This window comes from Limulus polyphemus, unplaced genomic scaffold (genome assembly GCF_000517525.1).
Source record: "Limulus polyphemus unplaced genomic scaffold, Limulus_polyphemus-2.1.2 Scaffold642, whole genome shotgun sequence".
Lineage (NCBI taxonomy): Eukaryota > Metazoa > Arthropoda > Merostomata > Xiphosura > Limulidae > Limulus > Limulus polyphemus.
This window is the reverse complement of record NW_013666252.1, coordinates 446,505-464,790: the sequence shown is the minus strand read 5'-3', so window position 1 is coordinate 464,790 and position 18,286 is coordinate 446,505. Positions and strand designations below refer to the sequence as shown.

The following is an 18,286-nucleotide window of genomic DNA, read 5'->3' as shown; positions in this document are numbered from 1 at the left end:
ACTTCTGACGTTTAGTTAAGTTAATAAAAACTGTTAAAATAGTCCAGGTTTTAAATAATCTTTGTTAGTAATAAGTTTCATAACACTATTGCAAATTTGGTTTATAAACCGTATTATTCTATAGGTAAAAAATGCACTTAACATGTTAACTTTCGTAAGTTTCTCTATTGATATACTAAGGCTTGAAGAAATTATTCTTATGTAAAAAATCACTAAAAAGGAGCTGCACTTAGAATGCTAAGTTTTAAAATACTTTAAACAGTTTCTATTTTATTTAATTCCGGCTCAACTGAGTACTCGCTGATAAAACTGAGGACTTATAACACTAAAACTCGGGTGTCAATACCCGCGGCAACAGAGTAAAGATAGCTCATCGTGTAGCTTTGCGCTTAGTAACAAACAAATATTAATTATGTTTGAAAAATATACAAGTTCGAGAATAAGAAAGAATGTAAATGTAGAACATCGAGTGTCGTTGGATTATATTCTTAAGTTAGCGTCTTCCCCCAAGTATGACATTAGCAACGAACAATACCCCTACAAGAGATACGTCTCTAAAGGCATTTTTCAGAAATTTTTGAGAGCAAAAGTAAAACAACAATCTTCAGTTTTTTTTCTTCTCGTGAAGGCTCGTGCTTCGGTAAAAACCTTGAAGACAAGAAGTTTTCGTGAGAATATGAAAATAGTCCCAAATTGCTTTTGCCAATCCAACTGCCTCACTGTGTGCTTTTTTCAAATAAAAGCAGACGACAATAAAAGTAGAAAAACTAAATGATCTGCTCGTGAGTAACTTCGTCACATCAAATTTTGTACAATCCTGGAATGTCTACGAAAAAAAAAAACACTTTATATTTGTAGAACCAGAGTTAAGTATATTCGCTAAGTAAAAGTACATATCTAGAATTATCTTGGTTTGTATCTAGAATTTCTGGTACATGTATTGTTCAACAAATCTTTATTTAAAAATCAAATAGCAATAAACTGATATTTAACTTCTGTGAAGCATTGCAGTAAATTGGTATTTATATATTACTTAGCAAAACATGCACATTTAACGCCTGTGAAGCTTTGCAACAAGTCGTTATTTATAGAGTAATTAACAATAAATGCACAGTTAACTTCTGTGAAGCTTTGCAAGAAAGTGTATATGTATATATATATATATATATATATATATATATATGTTAAAGGTTTCTTTTCTTTTTTCTACCATTTTTTATTTTTATTTATAGATCAGTTATCAGTAATTGCACATTTAACGTATCTGATACTTTGCATTAAGTAATTATTTAAAGATCAATTTGCAATAAAAGCAGATTAACGTCTGTAAAGCTTGGTACAATCAACCATTTTCCTATCTGTCCAATATAGTTCTTGTAAATAAAATAATTCCAATTCAAAGGCCTGGATATTACTAAAATATTAGAATAATCTGTTGAAAACAAAAGAAAAGGAATTAATATTCTGAAATATATGCATAACAGAAATGTTTAGCGTAATGTTTTTCATTATAAAATAAAGTATTTTGCACTTGTTCACATTTAACGTAGCGCAGAAACTAATCTATACTTACCTTTCTTCTAAAGAAACAGAGACCATCTTTCGAAATGCCTCATGAATTGTCATTATAATGTGGCGCAGGAATGCCTTAACCCAGAAAAAAAAATTGTAGTCTGAGAAATGGACGTGTCATGAAGTAGGATGCATTCCATAATAAAATTTAGACCAAAAAGAGAATGTAGCAAGGAGTAACCAATAACCCAGAAAAAATGTATATTAAAAGAAAATGTAGCAAGACGTAGAAAGTAATTCAGCAAAGATTGTATACTAAAGAAAATGTAGCAAGACGTAGAAAGTAATTCAGCAAAGTATGTATACTAAAGAAAATGTAGCAAAGAGTAGACAGTAACTCAGCAAAGAATGTATACTAAAAGAGAATGTAATTTCTGTATATTAATTTTTTTAAAAATCTCTTAAATTTGATGCTTTGGTTAGTCACATCAATAAGTAGTCTTAACTTCAAAGCTTTCACCGAATTAACACAAAGAAAACGACGTCACACTGTAATAGAATCCTAGAAGCTATTTGACACGAACTGAATATTCCAGGATATTACAGATTTCTAATCAACGATACTACAGTTTTTCGTGGAGAAAGCAAAACTGCTTTTTAATCTGACTTTATCTTCTAACCTGGTATAATGTAAATTATTTGGTTGCTTGGCTGTAGTTAAGCACAAAGCTACATAATGGACTATATGTGCTTTGTTCACCACGGATATCGAAACCCGGATTCTAGTGTTATAAGACCGCTGTGTCAATGGGGGTAAGAATTCAGTAGAAGTTTTCAGTTTTTACCACCATGTTCAGCAAAATTATGAAAATACAGAATGCTGTTACTTTTGTAGTTTTTAAGTTTTGAACTAAAATTAAAGAAAAGCTAGAGATAAAATTACTACAAATACAATTATTATTTGGGCTATAAATAACAAAATGACTCACACTATTATTGGTTATTAGTTATTTGAACGAGAATATATATTCGTACAGAAAATTTAAATAATGTAATACAGTACCCTTTTCTTAGTGCTCTATGAATTTTTTTTAACAATGTTAGAAAGGTCTTGGAAATAATTTCAGAAATTGTAAAAATAATATTTTATAAAATTACATTCTTTAACGTTGATTAAATGATGTTGTTCCCTGCTTTAAATCTAGAAAAAACGCTTTTTTAACTTAAGCAGGAACAAGCGTATCGTTAACTATCAGGCCTCAAATGACTTATTTTGGGATTAACATATGACCCACAAGCTCTTACAGAATCAATAATAGATTATCCAATAGAGAAACAACACATGAAAAATTTCTTCGCACTAAAAGTCCCTCTAAAAAAAATTTAAAGTTCAATTTCGTCTCAGACAAAACAAAATAATTAACTTGTTCATTAAATCCAGGTAATTCGTTATATATTTATAAAAAACTGTTTAATTACAAAAGTTTTCTAATGAGAAATTTATAATAAATTAGCAACTGGTTATTTAAATAATTAGTACTTAACTTTACATGTGTTTTATAGTCCATGTCTTTACTACAGATTTCTGCAACGATTTAGACTGCGTTAGAATATATTCTTTCATTCTAAAAACTTCAGTTCTGATGAGTAATCGAAACCAATAAAAGTGACTAAGTCTACGTGTTAAACTTGAAACACGCACTTATAATACAAAATATAGTATATATATATTTACATTTTAGTAAACTGATATTATTTTGATGACAATGAATGAGTAAAATCAACATAGCCTTTAATAACAATTTTCTTAATTCGACGATTGTTTGTTTGTTTTTGAATTTCGCACAAAGCTACACGAGGACTATCTGCGCTAGCCGTCCCTAATTTAGCAGTGTAAGACTAGAGGGAAGGCAGCTAGTCATCCCCACCCACCGTCAACTCTTGGGCTACTCTTTTACCAACGAATAGTGGGATTAAACGTCACATTATAACGCCCCCACGGCTAAAATGGCCGAGCATGTTTGGTGTGATGGGGATTCGACCCCCCTGATTGCTAGTCAAGCGGCCTAACCACCTGGCCATGCCGGGCTCGGTGATTAAATAGAGGAAAAGATTAAACTTTTAATTTTAAATATTCTACTATTATTTTTCATAGTTATTTCTTTCCTGCTTCTCTTCTTGTTTTGTCTCCAGACTAATGTAATAATTTCAAAAATTAAATCTATCGTCTCACATTGTTGTTGTAAATGACCAATAAATATGACTTAGCTGTAAGTTATCTTAAATCAAAGTATTTTAAACAACTTCTACAATTTTTTTACGATACCCAACAAAACATACGCTTATAGTAAATAATTTCACCATTTTTATTTTTATGGCCTATCTCAAACATGAAAAATGTTTTTATTTCGAAATGAAATAATATAATATTTCGATAAGATAAACGTTTCGTCCATCATCTGTTCTGATTTTATCGGTGTTAACATGTTTACATAGAAGCATTTCTGCCTTTTTTATACTTTCCACTCTTTATTATAACATTATCGTTTAAAGCTATCGCAAATAACGAGTTAGATAACGTTATTGTTATGTTTATTTAGGGTAATCATTCTCAGTTATAGACTATAACTTAAGAACCAAACATTATTTCCTGTGATCCAGATTAGAAACAAGCAAGTGTTTTAAATAGTTTCATTTGCAAATGTTGAACAAGAACTTACCATATTAGGGTTTACACAACTTCTTGGTCTTGATACAAGAATGTTCACTGCAAGGCCATTCATGATGTAAGGTACGTTAGGGTTATCTGTGTGATATTGTCCAGTTTATCCTCACTGCTACAACAACAAAAAATATTCATATTAGTCTTAATCAGACTTTTGTGATGTGTAAGAACTAAATCGTTTGGAAAATGTCAAAATTATCATCTCGTGTCTGTTCATCTATCTATGAAAAATAGAAGAGATATAGAAAATCACGAACTTGTGTTATGTCTAACTATCTGGAGATCAAGATACAGTCCTAGAAAGAAAAGTCTCCTCTTCTAGCTAAAGAACCCTTTTTAAGCAATATCGTAATTCACCTAAGTGACTCATTAAATTATCTAGCTTAGCGCAAGAATTAATGAATAGTTGGTAACTTTTGTAAATCTAGGAGGTTGCTTAGCGCAAGAATTAACGAATAGTTGGTAACTTTTGTAAATCTAGGAGGTCGCTTAGCGCAAGAGTTAACGAATAGTTGGTAACTTTTGTAAATCTAGGAGGTTGCTTAGCGCAAGAATTAACGAATAGCAGACACAAATAATATAGATAGCACATTTAAATAACATATTGGAAATATGTGTTTATTGAAGGAAATTGAAACCAAATTATTTCAAAATTTGTGAGTGTTGCTCCCAGAGTAATGAGTAACAAAGCTAATCATTTAAACCAGCACATACATTCATATGACCCAAAGCTTTGTAAGTTTAAACAGGTTCCATTCTTCACTGCTATTACGGTAAAATACAGAATTGAAATTAGTGTCTAGAAATAAGAAATGAAAAACAAAACAATAATGCTATTTTGCGACTGTATAATCAAAATACCTGTACTTTAAAATAGAAAATCTTCTTCGCTACTTAAAAAGTTTTACACATACAATGATACGAAAATTTGCAAAATAGGTTTAATCCAGTACGTTTATAACAATTTATGGACCAAGATAACCAAGATGGCATCTTTTATAAGAATAACACTTTATGGGTTTTTCTATAGTTAATGCTGACACATTTACGAATGTACCGTAGGTTGTGAGTCATGCTAGAGATAAAGATTTTTAGTTTGTAGCGCAAGAGTAGAAAGTAACCCTTCTATTCAGACTACGAGTAAAACGACAAATTTTGAAAACAATCTAAATTGTCTTTAGCAAATTATAAGGTTATTTATATCATATAACCAAAATCAGACTGCATACATTTTGTTTATTTCTTTGTTGACTTTTCACGCGTAGCTACTACTCAAATGCTATTTGCGCTTGCTGTCCCTAATTTAGAAGAGCTATGCTAGAGGGAAGGCAGTTAGTATACACCGCTCACCGCTAATTCTTGGACTACAATAATCGAATAGTGGGATTATCGTCACGTTATAACGCTCCCACAGCTGAGAGAGTGAACATGTTTAGGGATGAGATTCGAACTCGTGACTCGCAAAGTCTAGCGCCCTAACCATCAGGCCAATTTCTCAGTTTCTTAGATTGACATTTAAAAAGAATAATTAAATATGGAAGACATATTAATTAATCCTTCTGTGGGACAGGAGTAATTCTACGGACTTAAAATTCTAAAATCCGGGGTTCAATTACCTACGATGGACACAGCAGATAGCCCAATGCGATTTTGCTCTAAAAACAAACAAATACATTAATTATTCGCGAAAAGAAAGATTCAGATACTGTGAGTACGTTTATAATTACATCAACTCTTTACATATTATTCCAGACGAAACGCATATCCTCCCCACAATCGTTAAAAATATCACCCCTTTGTGTAACGCATTTTAATAGTTTTCAGTTTTTTTCTTGTCACACCTCATCAGTTTCAATTGAGGTGTGGCAGTTTTGATATAGAAAGAAGTTAGTGTATAATAAAGGGTTAGTTGGTCTGGCTGGTATGAAGAGGTTGAAGTGATGTTGATGTAAGTCCATGATGTTCTGACCTGCGTATGACTGGCTGGTGAGTTGTAAAAACCGCCAGTGATATGGGAGGAAGTTTTGTTTCAGTTTGGGTACTTTGACTTTCTTCAAGTACTTTTATCACTGCCTGAGTTATCCGTTTCACTTCCCGAATGCCCAGTCCTCTCTTCTCAATATTACGATCAGCTTGAGATGTTGGAACAAAGGTTTCCAACCTAAGATGTGCTTCCTGGGGTTCAGCAAAGTCTTCGTAGCTTTCTTCTAGATCATGTTGTGCTTTTCACTTTGATTCGGATGTCCCTAATGTAATTACTTTTCCTCTTCTTGATTTTCCTTTGGCTCATCTGCATTTGGCTGCGAAACCTTTATTCTAGCTCCCGAGGAGCTAATCAATTCCTTGGTTCTTGAGCCTTCTGTAACAACAGCAGAGTTTGGAATGTACAAGAACACCTAGTCCTTGTTTAGGGCCTGCTGTTGCGATGAGGATAGTTCGTAAGAAGTAGGAGTGTTGTACATATCACAAAGTTGTATTATTGTACATACCACAAAGTTGTGTTGTTGGTCTACCACAAAGAGCAGGAGGGTATCTAGAACCTCCCATGATGGATATCTTTTCCATAGGATGAACCTCAGGGAACAGGAATGTTCTCATCCTTTTTTGTATACTGGCTGTTTTTCAAGGTGACCTATCTGATCAATATAACATAGTCTTTCTTCAGAGGTGCTAGGAACTCCTTCTCTGGTGAAGTATCTTATGAAATATGATTATGGTAGTTTCAGCCCAATTTTGGTTTTTATTCCATATTTATAATCTAGAATATTATAGAGATCCTAACTGAATCATTTTTTTCCCAATAATTTGGTATCTTTTAGTTGTACGTTTATTGTTAACTTTTAGTAACTTAAAGCTTGTTTATGATAGTGATCACAAGTTTAAACAGATAAATGTTTCTTAAATGTCGAACAAGCCTATAAAGTTGATACAATTAGAAAATTTTATGATTTCTTATATAACTAACCTGTTGAATAATTTGTTGGAATAAAGCTTTAGTAAAATTACTTTATGTCAAGTACAAGTACCTTTTGGAACAGATTATTTGAGATCATTATTTCATGTCTTCACTTTCCTATGTGGAAATTATCAGAATCAAATACAAGGACAAAGGTTAAAACAACGTAACGTATATATTCTTGTTTCTATATAGTGTTTTGTGCAATCCCAGACCCTCAACAGATCATACAACTGATTTATTATACAATTTTGTAAACTCTTCACCCATAGTTCATTTAACTATTCAATCTGTTTCATATACATGTTTCTGTATATATATAGAAAATTAATACTTATACAGTCATACAAAATAAAATCAAAAGGTTTCATTGTTTGTTTGCTTGTTTTTTGAATTTCGCGCAAAGTTACACGAGGGCTATCTGCTCTAGTCGTCCCTAATTTAGCAGTGTAAGACAAGAGGGAAGGCAGTTAGTCATCACCACCCACCGTCAACTCTTGGGCTACTCTTTCACCAACGAATACGAATAATAGGATTGACCGTTACATAATAACGCCCCCACGGCTGAAAGGGCGAGCATGTTTGGTGTGACGGGGATTCGAACCCACGACCCTCAGATTGTGAGTCGAGCGCCCTAACCACCTGGCCATGCGGGGCCAAAACCAAAAGGAAGGACTGCGTTAATAACAGCAAATCCAAACCTGTGAAAACCCGACATTCAAATGAACAAAAATAAAAAAGAAAGTTAAATTAAAGACGCTGCACAAATTAAAAGAATCCCCAAGGTACAGGCTGTAATTGAGACTAAAATTCAAAATAATTCTTCCATTACCATTCCTAGGTGTCACCCGTAAGTCATAATGGATAATGTCAGTGGTTATAGCGCCCAAACGCGTTGAGGATATTCCATCTACCAGACAAGATCCCGACGCCGATGTAAAACTCGCCTGCAACTAAGGAGAATCAGTTAAGGGTTGGAAGTTGAGTGTTTGAACCCACAACGTCTGTACTCTTACTGCCTTTTTCTGTCTGCAGCCAGTTGTGGGAAATCAGTCACCCTTAATATTTAGATATAACCTTAACATAGAATAAAACCATCCTAAGTTCTACAGTGTAAAACTCCCAACCCTCACACTTTTATTTAATATTATAAGATATAAAAAGCAAAATATATTCCTATAGTAGAAATATACCACCCTATATTTCTAGAAGGCTCCCAACCCCCACCCTTTAATTTAATAATTATGATGTTAAACAGAACTAAAAACCTTTACTTTAATAGCCCTTAAGCCCTCATCCCATCACTTTAACTTGACAAATTTGTTCAAGTATAAACCGGGTGAGCTGAGACAAGCCTAGCTACCTGAGGTTGGTCTTTCCGCCCCAGTATACTGAACAAAATCTAAATATGTTCACGTTAGTTAATTTATTTAAACCAAGTCACCTGTAAATTATGTGACGTTATTACAAACTTAACCCACCACAAGATAGTAAAGTTTACGAACTTACGGTTTGTGGTGGATGAATGGTACACGTAATTCAGTTTTTTGCCATAAGTGTAATCAAGTAAAACGTAAGCGCGATCACTATAATATGTCTTTAACAAACATGGCGATAGATAAGGCTATTTGGGTCCCGAGGCTAGCAGAGATGAAATCGCCCATTATCATACAAAGACAATATCGCTGAGTGTACGGAAAAGATGCACCAGTTAAGAATTCTATCAAGAAGGGGTACCAACAGTTGCCAGTATCAGGAAGCGTGGGTGGTAGACATGAAGTGAGGTGCTATGGGCCTCTTGCACGGTCGCTAGATATCACTCCTCCAGATGTTTTCCTCGGGGGTGCTACGTGAACTGATGATGATCAATTCAATGGGATAGGAATCGAATATCGCCTCGATATCTGGACGGCCACAATAGGAGAAAAGGTAGAAGGGTATTGATGGCGTCCTATTTATATATATGTACATATACACATAAGTGTGGTTAGCAACTGCTGCTATCGTTTAAATAATACATTGCCCAAGAAATTGAAAATACTTTGGGAAACTTCAAGAAGAAGTAAATGAATTTGTAGCTTCTGAAGTTCGTTAAGAAAATCTTCTTTCATAACTTTCTAGCTACAAATACCCCCCCAAGAAACCGGGTTTCAATTCCTGTGAGGGGGGCACAGTCAATCCTTTTTTTGGCCGCACCTTTTTTCACATCTAAGATGTTTTTGATTAGATATCATGACATTTTGTCAATACACACTAACAAGCTACAGCAAATAAGAAAGTAACACTCCATAGCAACCCACATTAGCTTTAGGATCGTAACCCTATTATTCGGAACCTTTACTTTACAGAACCAAACAGATTTTTTAAAATATATGCTGGTAGTTTTCCTATCTACAACAGTGTTAATAGCTAACTTACTGTACAAGGTTAAAAAGAGGTAAAACCTAGATGTGACTGGAAAACAATTTCATACATTCTACATGTTTCGATGTATATCTTGCATCATCTCAGGAGTGTAACGTTTTGCAAAATGTTTGGTTAATAGCTTCCTATACAGTAACGCCACGGAATTTAGATTAACAGTTTCTTGTCATCACTTAGTAAATTTGGGCTAAAAAGTTGGCAGTGAATAATCAATAATAACCGTCCACACGTATCATTATTTTGAAAACTTGAGCTAGAAACTGCTATTTTAGTTTGCTTGGCCTAACCAATATTTATGTATTTGCACGCCATTTTATCTTATAGTTTTGCTTCTCTAAATCAGCTGTCTTTAATCCGAATGACAAAAACTAAAAACTGTCTACTTTGCTCTTAGGTGAAGCTATAATAAAAATGTTAGACGATAGCTCACGTGACGTTTTGCGTAGGCGTGCGCAAACATTTTTGTCAAATCTGAGCTGTTTTTGTTGAATAACATTGCTTATATTTACACATAATTAGACTCCTAATTGTATGTTAGAAAGAACTATCAGTGTACCAAATGTGAAAAAAAATCCATAAAAGTTAAGTATGTTTTTCTATCAAGTAATGTTTCCGTACTTTTGGTGCGAAGAAAAAAGAAAGGAAGAAACTCAATCAAAATTGGAGATGTTATACCTTAGGTATTTCTTAATGGATTACCTTGATATTTAGTATGTGAAGTAAGAGTCCACTAGAGCACATTCACTGAAAATATATGATAGTTTGGATTACCAAAGTCCGAGATATAGACGTTGGAAAATCGCTAAACTATCACTCCTGTTAATGACGCACAGTGTGTCCTGTAGTAGGTGCCCCTCAGTGGCACTGTGGTATGTCTGCGAACTTATACTACTAGAAACCAGGTTACGATACCCGTGGTGGGCAGAGCACAGATAACACTTTGTGTAGCTTTGTGCTTAATAACAAAACAAATGTAGTAGGCTGTTTTGACCTCACGTCATACTACCTTGTGTCTTGATTGGTTGGTAATTCCTGTTTCACCCTGTACTTAAGCTTTCTGTAAGAAAGCTAACTTCAGAGGGTAATGATAACATCGTTTACATGAGAATTATGATTTTTAAATAATTACTACTAGTTATTGATAATACTTATAAAAGTGGATACTCCGTTTGAAACTATGTGAAATTGACACCCTTGTTTTGGGTTTTGAGTTATCATGTAATAAAGAAAAAGCAGAAGAAAGAAGAACAAGAAATTCAAACTTTTTGCTATGATATTTACAGACATTCCCAGAACTTGTGACGTAGTCACTTCATAGATGTTGTTATAAAAGGAAATACTGTATATTATGTAAATTCTGGTGATCTGTTGAGGAGATATTTAAAATACCATTTCGATGAATAATTCTAGCCATACCTACATAGGCCTTATAAGTTGACTTTCTCTCAATCTGAGTTGCTTATTCACTGTTGACAGCCTTTGTTCTCACCAAGTGTTCTTCCAGAGCAAAGACTGATCAGAACAAAAACATACAAGGTACCCAGAGAATTTGAGAGAGGACCTGGCGTCTACTGACAATGACAAGCATAAGTCAAGAGTTTACTTAGGCTGAGCATTAACTTCTTTAGACTTGGGACTACAGAGTATAACAAAAATGATCCCTTTCCACTAATTGGTTGAGTATTCATATACTTACAATGCATTATCCAGTATGATCTAACTGTGATACCATAACTTCTATACATTGCTTGAAATATTATATTTATTTCAGTGGACAACAGCTACAAACATGAACTACTGTCTACAATTTTACAGCTAGTTGGGACAGGGAACATTTGATTATAGTATTCCAAGCTTTACAACTAGGGATTAAACAATCCCTATAATTGCTTTGGTCTTTAAAACGTTAGCTCTGAACTCAATAGACATTTTCTTATCAGATAAATTTACAAATTGTTGTGATGCAGTTGTTTCACTAGGCTTCCATCTTTCTTTCAACCCGTTACTCAAATCCATAATTCTTATTTAGTTTTCAATGATACAGTTTCATGAAGAGCAGCTTAGAATTACCGAGAACGAACAATCGTTCAGAATTCATTCTCAATCCAAAAAACCATATAGGGACATGTTATTTTTTATTTTTTATGGTTGACTATTACACCAGTTCTCTTAATATCCCATGTAATGGTCAGATTTGATGCTATACTACATTATTGGGATTAGGAAATTAAATTCCATTTTCTTAGTATCGAAAAATACATGTAGTTGAAATGGATTATGTAAATTACTACAACTAAGTTATTATTCAGGAGATAAAATTTACTTTATAACTGCTATAGTTCTATCTTTAATATCCTTTTGACTTTATACTCGGTTTAGTCATTCTTTCATGTATGAACTGTTACATTAGGAGCAATTAGCTTCCATTATATGCAGACAATGAATGATATTTTAGATGTGGAACTTTGTAGGATTTAATGCTTATATCCCCTCCTAACAAATAAATTCGACATAAGTTGCATTTGTGAGGCTTGCAAATAGTGATTATGTCTGATAGATCTTGTATTCTGCTGTATGGGTATTACTTTCTTAGATACTACTCTTACTCGGGATAAGTTATCAAATGACCTCTATGCAGTTTGCACCATAGTTTTATTTGTCGGTTATATATGTAGGTTGACAAATGATTTGATTTAAAACTATTTATACGACATAAAACTGTAGTTATTTCAATTACTTGGCTAATAAGTAGAAAGAGAAAACCTATTCAGTTTTCAGAAAATGTTTCCAAATAACGTTAGATAATAGAATTAATGATGTGGGAATTAGTATGACACAATTCTAATATACACTATAAATACAGTCTTGGTCAAAATGTTTGCATAATGTTCTATATTGATGTTATTGTCTACATGAATGGAGTAGTTTTTGAGTAAATGCTCGAGTAATTACAAAAAATGTAGCTTATATCAGACAAACATGTACGTGTTGTTATTCTGGTCTTTATAAGTTGTTTTGAGCATTTGTTCGTCAAAACACACCTGTTTTGCATAAAAGGATGTGCTTTTGGTATAATCTTTCTCGAAACAAATCAACGCTTTGTTCAGACACGTTTTCTGTACTTGGTGTAGTGTCATGCCTTGTCATGTACCAGAAGTTATAGGGCGTCAAATTGTTCGAATGTCCAGAAATCGTATGAAGCAAACGGACATTGATAGAACAGTATAGTATCCAGAATCCTGAAACGTCATCTGACTACTGGAAATGTTGTACCAGGAACGTCTACTTCCTGAGATGACCGTATTTTGATCAGGTTAACACGTTAAGGTCGAAAAAAGTCTTGCAACACCTTACGACAGGAATGGCATGAGCACATTCATTTCAAGGTATCCAAAAGAACAGTGAATAGGATACTGACCAAACAAGGTTGTTTTGCAAAAAGAACTATCTACAAACCAATATTAACCAGAAGTAACAGCTGTCATTGTGTTATTGGGGCAAGACAGTATGCCAACTTACAGTTAGGACACTATCAACATGTCATTTTTTCCAGACGAATCCTGTTTCCGGCTTGTTAAAGCTGATGGTAGGATTCGTGTTCGTCGTTTGCCTGGAGAACGGATGAGGGAACACACAGGAGGTGACGCAGTACATGTTTGGGTAGCTATTCATCATGGTGGAAAAACTACTCTTTATATCCTCCAGGGAAATGTCAAAGCGCCTCCTACAAGCATCATATGGAGATGACATTACTGCCATGTGATAGGGCAATGTTTGGCAATAACTTTATGTGAGCGTATTGTTCAGGATTATCTCGACCAGGAGGACGCTACAAGATTGCCATGGCCAGCAAAGTCTCCAGATTGTGATCCTATTGAGAACTGTTGGGCAGAATTGAGACGGAAAATAGCTAACAACGACCCTAAACCAGCTAGTGAGTCTGAGATTGAATGCCTTCTAGTGATAATTTGGAATGAAATCACGGTGAGTTACATCAATAATCTCATCGACAGCATGCCAAGTCGCCTTGCGGATGTTATTAGAGTACAAGGAAGACCAACCAAGTACTGATTGTTTGTAATTTGATGTTCTATTTTGTTATTATATATGTTTTGACAAGGTTTTGTTGTGATATGTGAAGGGCTAAATTACACACCTTTCTAGGTGTCTGATAAAATTGTTTGATATCCATTGAACCTGTCTCATTATACAAATTACATATGTAGGTGGTTAATGTAACATGCATTTCTCAGTTTGACAGGGTTAGGTGTATTTATATTCTATGTTAATAATAATTATTTTATTTGTTACAAAATATGCAAACATTTTGGCTAAGACTGTATTTGACCTAAACATTAAACTGGTTGGCTCTATGGGAGAGCTATTAGATTTTGAACCTGGTGAGCGGGGTTCAAATCAGTGTAGTAAGAGAAAATGTTATCCAAACTGTAAGTTGTGGGTGCGTTATTAGAGTGACAGCAATCCTTTAACGTGAATGGTGGGTGGTAAGTTGTTGCTGGCTGGCTACCTTCCTTATGGCAAATAGTTTAAAATCAGGGACGGTGGCAAATAACCATTGTAGCTTTACCATAAAATATAAATATATATAAATTTAGTGTATAGTTACCAATTATTTACTATATTTTATATATAATTGATATTTGAAACCGTCGGTACTTGGTGAAACTCCATAATTCTGCAACAGTGAATTAAATTTTATTACAAATAACGTTTAAAATTCGATTCGTCCAAATATACCCGAGAAGTATTTGTGAAAATAAAATTCGTTAGGATAAGTCCTAAAATATCAAGATAACCAACTCTCACAAGTGTTGCATATTCCACTAGCTGAAGGTAAAAACTGTCCGAAAGATAATGAACTTTCTATTATATTATTAAGCGATAATAATTATTGAAATCTTTAAAGATCGATTATTTACAAGTATATTTGTTACATTAAATAATTTTCTCCAACAATAATGTTTTTGTTTCAATAAAATTAAAAAGAGACTGAAACGTTCATTAGAAAGCAATATATATATACATTCCCTCGCTTCTTGATTGGTTTTTAGAAAATAAACAGTTGATATTCAAAACAACCAAATAATATACATCCGGAGAAAAAGTTATTTCAACAAAAAAGCAAGAAAAAGAAGAACTACTGAGGTGAAACTTGTCCTACAAATGTGTTATGTAAGCTTCAAGCAACAATTGCTTCACATAACACATGGCTTTGTCGTTTTATGGTATGCTACCAACACATGCCAGATTCTGCAGAAAGCAACGGTCAGAATCAAGCGTAAATGAGATGTCACATCAATACCTATGCATGTTTGGAAAAAAAGAAAGATGAAAGGATCGAACAGACATCAGTGTAATACTGGAAAGAGTTTAAGCGTCAACTGTCATGCAACTGGGAGCATTCTTAAACTTATAGAAGGGAAGAAAGAAGATTGGTAACAGAAGTGGAAAATAGACGTTGCAAGTAAAAGGTGCTGCCATATGTGAAAAAATGGAAAACTGTCGCAAAGAATGAACGATATCTGTAGAGGGTTATAATGCATGTTTGTAAGGAAAATAATAAAGAACAAAACTTCATCAATATCCAAACTATTTTTTACTCAACTGTAAATATACAACTATGATGGACTGGTATCTCGTCCAGGGGGAATGTGTAAATATTCTCCTACGATTTTTTCCTACAGAAAACCGAAATTGAGTATCGTCCCTGGGTTCCTTTAAAATACGGGAAGTATTTAACTTATAACTTTTTCTATATTTGAAAGGTGATATGATATGTCTATACTGTTTCAAAATATAAGTTCAGAAAGCTTTCATTCTTCCAATTTTTACTGCTATATTTCACATGGTTTACGCGTATTTAAAATGATACGCGGGATATGTGGAATAATATAATATTTCTCAGAAGACAAATATGTAGAATATTCCTTATTTCAGTTAAGTTACGGCGTGCAGCTATAACGTGTTATTATTTCTACATTAAAATAACATAGTTGAATAGGAAAAACGGCATAAGGTACAAGCAAATCTTATGAAACTTTTATAGAAGGTTGAGTACATTATATTATATAATATTATAACGATTTTGAATACACAACTGAACAAGTTGCGTGATAAACACAGCATGAATCATAACTACATTTTGACATTGTTCAGTGTTTCGTAGGTCGTGTGATGCCACCGAAAACTGATGCTTTCTAAAAAAGTATGTGAGAGCCCTTCCTGACGCAAAATATTTATGCACTTATAAATCATATAGTTTAGTTCAGATCGAGAATCTAGAGTTTTCAATATCCCTTGTACATAATTACACTGGGAAACAAAGGAATATGGATCAACTTAGGACATCAGGAGCGTCTAGAAAGAGTCCTACAACAAATCATATCCTAGCCATGGTAGTCAAAGTGTGGCGTTTATATAACAAATGAGAATCTATGTGTCCAAGGCAACGGTATGCAACATAAGCAAAAATAATCTCAAGTCACGTGTACACAAGCTGTTTTCACAATCATATACGTTAAAATATCGCATACTTCAAACAGCTAAAGAATGAAACGAGTATTCATGTTATTCCACACTAATACATACTGTTCCCATCGCCTATGTATTTCTGCACAATAGGACTGTTGAAACGGTTGCTGGAAGACCATCATTCTCGTACACTAGATGGATTATGGAATGTCCGCAGAGAAAATTGGTATGCTTTGGACATGATAGCCTCATGATGAAACCTTTTACAAATGAAAGCTACGCCACATGGTGTCAAGATGCACAGTCGTCAGATAGAGCATGCCCAGGCGTGGCGAAATGGACTGTAACGATGTGGTGAGGGTCCAAAATCGCTTTAATATGACGTACTCAACCATTATAAGCAGTGTGGATAAAATAATACGAGTTTTCAGTCAGCATTAGTGACTAGCAAGAAAACCCGCAATGCTAATGTTTCTGATATTGCAATGAAATTAGAAACCCTGTTATATGCTGGAGAAAAAAAAACAGAGTAATGAGCATAGTAATGTTATCTTCTTAGTTTGCTCATTTAGGCTTTTCTTTTTTTCCATGAATGTTTTCTCGAATGATATAATTTTCCATATTCTTAGATCCTGAACCCATTTGAAAGGGATCAGAGAAGGTATAAATATATATTCGTTAAGGCAATGCTAGAATGCGTTTGTATAACCATCATTGTTCGTGCTTCTTAAGTTTTCAAATTTCTCACTGTTAGTTGGTTGGAGTTTTCTCTCTGTGTCAGGAATTCAACCGATCTGACGCAAACACCATCATTATTGAGACTTACCTCAAAGTTTAAGAATTGTTGTAAGTTAACGACTCTTTTAGACATGTTATTAACACTGAAGGTGTAAACGGATCGTTACGCAACAGCAGAATTGTTAGTTGTGAACATAATAACTTTCCACTGTTATGCTTGTAATTAAACAGCAGAATCTCACGGTGTTTTAAAAGAAAAAATGTAAATAAAACTGCAGTTATATCCTGAGTAAAATGAACCGAAGAAGTTAAAGATATGAGCTAAACAAAAGAATTTTAGATTTTACTCACAAGTAGCTGTAATTTTATGGGTAATGTTTAGACTATTCTTACATTATAAAACAAAATTATATGGGTTGTCGAGATCTTATTTACTCGTGAATAATAACAATGTCATTAAAAGAATCAAAATAATGATGGTACAAATCACGCGCTGAAACAATAAACTATGAGATATTTTGTGTATATGTGTGTGTGTGTGTACGCGCACACATTTGATAGAATTAAATTCAAATACTATATTTGTTTTACAACACAGCTTAATAATTTAAGATTACAATTACATTTACCACTCATTCTTACATTAAGCACTATAAATATTTCTTGCTTATTATCAAACGTTTATTATAGAAATTTCGAAAGATCTTTTTTTTTTCCTTCACATTTTACAATCCTAAAAAGTAATACTTTATTACTTGGTTTATTGAACCAAAACAACAAATCTTTCTTTGTCTTTACTGCCTGGACACATGTCTTTAACCTATCATATTTGTTTCTTAAACTTTCCAGCCGTCCAGTGCCTCAACGGTAAGTCTACAGGCTTATAACGCTAAAAACCAGGTTTTGATACCCGTGGTGGTTACAACACAGATACCCCATTGTGAAGCTTTGTGCTTTTCAACCAAACCAGTACATTTTATAACGGAAGTTTTATTCTTGTTCTTTTCTAAACTCAAAATAATAAAATAATTCAATAAGTAGTGGTACGTTTTAAATCAAATATAAGTCTATGATGTTCACCTATAAAACAGCTTCAAAATTATGGAGTTTGCTTGTAAGAAGTGGACCTATGGAGCAGCTCAGTTTAATGACTTTATTTTTTTATGTGAGATATTAATATCCGACAAAAGGAAGCTTTAGATACTGAACACAAACACGAAGAAAGCAAGGCAGTACGAAAACGGTTACTAGCTTGAATTATATGAAACATACTTTGAGAAAACCTGTAACAAATTTAATGGATTAATAACATTCCTGTACATTCTGTGTGTAAATAAAAATACTAATAAAAATCAACTTTTAATAGAGTTGTTTAAACATTTGTTTAACAACAAGTAAAAGCTTGGAATGGTTTATTCTTTCATTGGGGATGTGGCTAT

General features: G+C 33.6%; 1 long non-coding RNA gene across 1 annotated transcript in view; it reads left to right on the top strand.

The window, feature by feature from the left end:
- Positions 1-10,464: 10,464 nt before the first annotated feature.
- LOC111085828 overlaps positions 10,465-18,286 on the top strand; it is a 10,395-nt gene continuing 2,573 nt past the window's right edge. The window contains exon 1 of the long non-coding RNA XR_002610608.1: positions 10,465-10,590. This is a non-coding gene — a long non-coding RNA (uncharacterized LOC111085828). The remainder of the gene's footprint in view (positions 10,591-18,286) is intronic.